Raw genomic sequence first — 6,212 nt, 5'->3', positions numbered from 1 at the left:
GGAATAATTTCAAACCGTGTATTTTTGATTGCCACCCAAATTTTATTTTTGTTATTTATTGTTCGGTTTCGTCCATCTTTACGATTCAGAGATATTTCTTTATAGCTCTAAAGGGGCAGCAGTACCTAAATATTTTCTATATTGCTAGTGCTCCGGAATCTCCCGAACCTTTAGCGCTTCTGACGCTTACCACGAAGAAGAATTAAACATAGTTTACTACATATCTAAAATTTTCATAAAACTAGATGAATTTACTACTAGAGCAGCTACGTTGATCATTTTGTGATTGACTGACTAAGCGATCGAGAACAGCTAGGATTAATGTGATTTTTTTTGGGTTTCATTGCATTTTCAAATATGCAAATTGGAAAATTACGTGTGTAAATGCGTGCTATAAAACTGCTGTTATAACCCAATGAATCTCAAACTGAAACTTACCTGAATGCACTCTCTCAAACTTGTAATAAAGATCATCTATGATCAAATGTTATAGTCGAACACACTCTATACGGATTGGTTAGATTATAGAGTTATTTTAGTGAAGGACCATACCTCTATAATCCCATTAGAGGCTTAATGTTTCAACCGGCTTACTTCGAAACGGAATAGGTCCTTTGAACGAGGAGTAATCGAGTAAAGGTTATATGCGCGACTGATTCAGGAAAATTCGAGCCGAAAAATGAATCTGGACCGATTATCGTTTGAATTGTTACATACGTGTAGTCGCACCCTAAGCGCTCAGGCATATCTCCCCTAAGCGGGTACAAGCTAATTCGACTTCATTCAACTAACACTTTTTTGTTCCATGGGCTTTATAATCATTGGCAGTGTTTGCGTAAGAAAAAACGTGATTTATTGATTTGGATCGAAATGAATGCCTAAAAAAGTGAGTTAATTATGTGTAAAACGTCTGGATTTTGTCGTATAAAAATATAACGATAAGTCGAATACACTGTGTCCTCATTTACATGTAATTCTTTTTACTAATAACAATTGGTAATCCCCCCGCGTCTCTTTCCGGTATCTAATTTAACGTCATATGGATCACAGACCGTTTCCGCATATTTACTACCTTTTTATTCAAAGCATTATAGCATGTCGTTCAATGGGTTTTGGTTGCCCAAAAATTAGTGCCGCTCATATAAGCGATTTCTACCGTAATAATGATAGGATGTTATATTGGACTTTACTTTGATTAGTTTGAGGTGTGGCAAGTTGCCCTTTTGTTGCAGCCCAGTCGTAGTACTTTAATTCCAGGCAAGAAGTGTCTTAGAGCGATTTAAGTAACGTTAAACACTGATTTTCTGAGATTATTTCCAACCCCTGATCGCTTGCAAAAAGGCATTTAGCACGCGCGGAATTTGAATCGACCAGAACCTTTCCAAACTACATGTAATCTATTACAACACAGACATCTGTCGAAAATTAGATAAGCTCCAACTTTAGGGAGTTTTCAGCAGAGAGCTTGTAAACCAATCATGTCTTAACGGATAACGTTTGATGGGCCAGGAAGTTATAGAAATCCGGTTTTTTGACTTTCACAAGATATCACTGGCCCGTAGAACTCACGAGGGAAACTAACCTACTTACGTAATATAACCTGAAACATAATAGACCTTTTTTGTGTCTATGATATAAAGACGTCCACGAGGAGTTCATTTGAGAAACGACGCAAAATTCGTTTTAAATTTATCCAGAAATTTTGGAAATATTGCAGCGAGTTTGGATAGAGAATGTGTCTGCCAATACAGGATTGGCCACGCAACAGGTTCATTCGAATTTGTTTACTTTCCTCTATCGTAGTCTAGTTTCATTGAGTTTCAGCCTAGAATCGACTATTTTGAATCTAAGTAAGATATTTTCAAAATGGTGGCATTTTCGATTGCACAGGAAGTAGCTACAACCTTCGTTATTTTAAACGAGACCCCCCATTTTTTGGCCATTTTGAAATTTCTCGCAAAATTTCATGACCAGTTTATGAAGAGAGTTTCACGTCTAAAATGTACCGTCTCTGAGTTCCACAGGAATATTTAAAAATTTTGACAGCTGCAAGATCCCACGGAATTCGTTATTGTGCGCTAACCGCCGTTAACTTTGGAATTGGTGTTCTGAAGTTCAAAGAAGACCTAATAAACTACGTTTGGACATATTTTAGTTTGGTAAAATGTCTACCACAACTCCCGAAACATGCCGCCGAAGTTGCTTAACTTCATATGTCAATAATTTGCTTATTTCAGACGAGATACCCTGCACAGGATCGATCCAGGGATAATTCAGGGAAAATAAGGATTTAATAATATTTGATGTAGAATTAAATTTTAGAATTGAAAATGTTTTAAGATACAGGATGTCCCATTTATATATGCGATTACCCAATAAGCAAGTTACTGAGATATGAAATAATGCAAATTCGAAGGCATGTTCCGGTAATTGCAGCGGCCTTTTTGTCAAATTGAAATACGTCAAAACGTAGCTAATTAGGTCTTTTTTGAGGCACAGAACACTGATTCCAAAATTCGCAATGGTTAATCTACGGTACCGATTTATGTTGGACTTCGCATTCGACAAAATTAGAAATTTTTCCGATGCAACTCGGAAACGGTAAATTTCAAAGACACTTTACATAAACCTCCCCTTAAAACTTAACGGGGAATACAAAAATGACGAAAAAATTTGGGAATTCCATTTAAAACAATGAAATTCGTAGTTACTTCCAGTATAACCAGAACTGCCACCATTTTGAAAATATTTCACTTGGATTTAAAATAGTCGTTTTTAGACTGAAACTAAATTTCATAGGGCTACGATAGTGGTAAGTCAAAAATCTTCTAATCTACAGGTTGCGTTGTCAACCCTGTATGCGCCATAAGTTGCATAGTTCAATATGTTGCCTTTGTAGAACAATTTTGCATCTTTGGATTGCAGTTTTCACCAAACTAATCAAGAAGGTGGCAATAAACTGCTTAAGAGGCTATAAACTCTTCCCCATAGTGACGACAGCAACCATTAAATCACCGATGTAAAATTGGATTTAAATTGAGTCACTTCTGTTCAATTAATGTTTCAGAGCCATATCAGCAAAAAGACTATTCTTGAGGTCAAGCCACATCTCGAGAAATTGAAATGGCCATTTAGTATCAATTACGAAGAATAGGTATTTATTACCTCCACATCAATATCACATCAACATACAAAGAAACACTCTTTAAATGTAATGCCGAAAAGAAACCTTGGCCCTTCGAACTATCAATTTATTCTTTAATAATGGAAAGTAGACGATTATTCTTGAGGACAATTCAGTTTAAAATACTAATATCGACACAGAACCTATAATCACCAGTTCTCTTTTTGCTGAGCACAGTTACAGCACTGTACTTACACTCATTTTCCGGAATAATATTATTTTGTAACAAACTCTCAGCTGATGTGCTGCAACACAGAAAGTTATATATCTTCGAAGATAAGAAAGAAATATCACATAAGATAGGTGCATTAGAATATAGATAAATTTATAAAGCCATTTCTCATATGATCAATCGAGAAACGCTTTCGAAGGTGGGCATCAGTACATCAAGGATTGCGACATTAACTCGGAGCCTCTTCTGCTCTTCGTCATATCTCATTGGTTGACGCATAATGCAAGATTTTCAAAAGAGTGAATTTTGAATTTCGCGTCAGTTCCATCGAATAATTTTCTTTCGTAATTTACAAAGGAAAATCTTACGCCAATAGGTAAGAACCTTAAATGGAGTCGTCGGAATAAAATGCAGAAAAATTAAGCACAAATGCCCATGTACGTATATAAGTCATGTAGGATAATTGCCATAACGATGTTGTGAACGTTCTCTTATTCTCTTCCAGCGAAAGAGAAAACTGGCATCCACCCATCCACGTTATACATTACCATAAAATATCATATGAAAATTTGATAAAAATTGAAAATGCACGTTCTTTAAACAGGGTGTAACACAAGTAGGGTTTCTTTTAACACGACATAGATCTCGAAAAACTAAGCAATATTTTTATATAACGTTTTTTCGAAATCTAAAAAAAACTAAATGTGCGCAGATGAGTTTTAATGCATTTTTAGATAAAATCTAAATCCATTCCTCAATAAAATAGTAATTCAACGTAAAGGAAATAAAATGTCCCGCAAAAAATTATCAGCCATTGTAAAAACGTAAAAAACATTTAATGTTTACTGTTTTTATGCAATTTGCTCACAGCCGCTTGAAAATCAGTCGTGAAGTTTAGCTCCAGGTGTTATTTTGATAAACAATCACTATTGGTGCTATTAAATTGACAATGGCCCATAATTACTCAAATCACGAATTGGTGGGCATGTTGTTGATATACGAGGAGTGTCACCAGAATCGTCGCAGCTTCGCGGTTGTATGCTGAGCGCTTTCCTGGAAGACTTCGTCCTGCAGCCCGTACATGTGTTGATCTTGTTGGAAGAGCTCGTGAAACCGGAAACCTAGCAGCGATGTATGGTGGACATGCTGGAAGGCCTAGGCCACCTGGAATGACACCCATTGAGGAGCATGTCTTAGATGGACAATCCAACTACCCGTCCTAGAGGAATCGCAGAGCAAGTTCCTACATCTCACATGGCAATATGGAGAATTTTAAATGAAAACCAACTTTATCCCTATCACGTGCAACGAGTTCTAGCGGTAATGTCAGAAGACCATCTCCTAAGAGTATACTTTTGTGAGTGGCTTTTACAGGAAACCGCTCGAAATAAAAATGTCTTTAAGTTTATTCTGGTAAAAAATGAATCAATTTTTACCCGTAACGGAATAAATAATTTTCGAAATACGCACGTATAAGCAATGGAGAATCCTCACGCTATTCGCCGAACTAATTTCCAACAGATATTTTCTTTAAATGTTTGAGCCGGCATGGATAATAGCATGCTTATCGGACCTCTTTGTCTTCCAGATCAAACGACGATTTGACTATCTTCATTTTCTGAAACATAATTTGCCTGAACTTCTTGAAAAGGTGCCTTTAAATGTTAGACAGTCTATGTGGTTTTTACATGACGGTGCTCCACCTCATTTTAAGCGCGAAATGCGGGACTTTTAAATGATCAATATCCTAACAGGTGGATAGATCGCAACAGACCAATAAGATGACCCGCAAAATCACCAGACCTTAATCCATGTGATTTTTATTTGTAGGGTTATATGAAAAGTTTACTTTTACGAGTGAAATTGACACAGTGAAAGAATTGCGTGAACGGATAGAGGACGCTGCAGAAATAATTAGAAGAAAACCATCTATTCTAACAGCATGCACAGAATCGTGGATAAAGCGAGCAACAATTTGTGCAAATGAAACCAATGAAGACAATTTCGAACACCTTTTGTAACCAGTCTCAGAGTGAGTAGTACCTGAGATATAGTACTTTCTAAAACTTTCATAGGCGCACATTTCGGTTGTTTTTGAGATTTTGAAAAAATGTTACATAAAAATATTGCTTGGTTTTTTAGATCTATGTCGTGTTAAAAGGAAAACCCCTACTTACGTTACACCCTGTATATGTTGAGCTTCATTAAGTAATATAATTTATTACCTAGATTCCTTCCTTATTTATAGAGAATAGAAACATGTAATGAGTAAAGAACGAGATGCATTGACAATGACCTTTGGAAGACCAACATAGCCTACGCAATGCACTGTTTCCAGGTTCTTACTGGACAACAATCTTTTCATAAGAAAACAATCAACTTACTTTGGAGAAGCTAAATGTACAATTTCTACTATTTTCTCCATTAGTATGTTCATTGTTACCACATGCTGTGTAAAGGCACGCCAATCCATTAGCAAGGAAATTTCATTTCTGTGTTTACATCGACATCCAAAGGTAGATGAAGCAGGTTTTGGGGCAACACCATTAACAAAAATATTTCTGCGCAAGTCCGATTTACACTTTAGATTTTCTACCTCTATAGTTTTGCTACCTAGTTGAATGAGAAAAATCGAGGGTAGAAATGTAATTGAAAGCTCACTCTGTCCTCAAATGATGTTCGATGAATTATGTTGGGATTAGAAGATTGGGTTTTAAGGTCTGTAAGATTTCGTTTATTTATCTTTCAAACGTCTCCATTGCGCTTTGCTTATATTCATAATTTTTTCCATTTGTGATACTTTGACAATCAAAAACTCAGTTGCAGGAATACACACTAAAATAACCTAATCCTTTC

This window comes from Euwallacea fornicatus, chromosome 8, assembly GCF_040115645.1.
Source record: "Euwallacea fornicatus isolate EFF26 chromosome 8, ASM4011564v1, whole genome shotgun sequence".
In the NCBI taxonomy this organism is placed as follows: Eukaryota; Metazoa; Arthropoda; class Insecta; order Coleoptera; family Curculionidae; genus Euwallacea; species Euwallacea fornicatus.
This window is presented reverse-complemented; position numbering follows the sequence as displayed.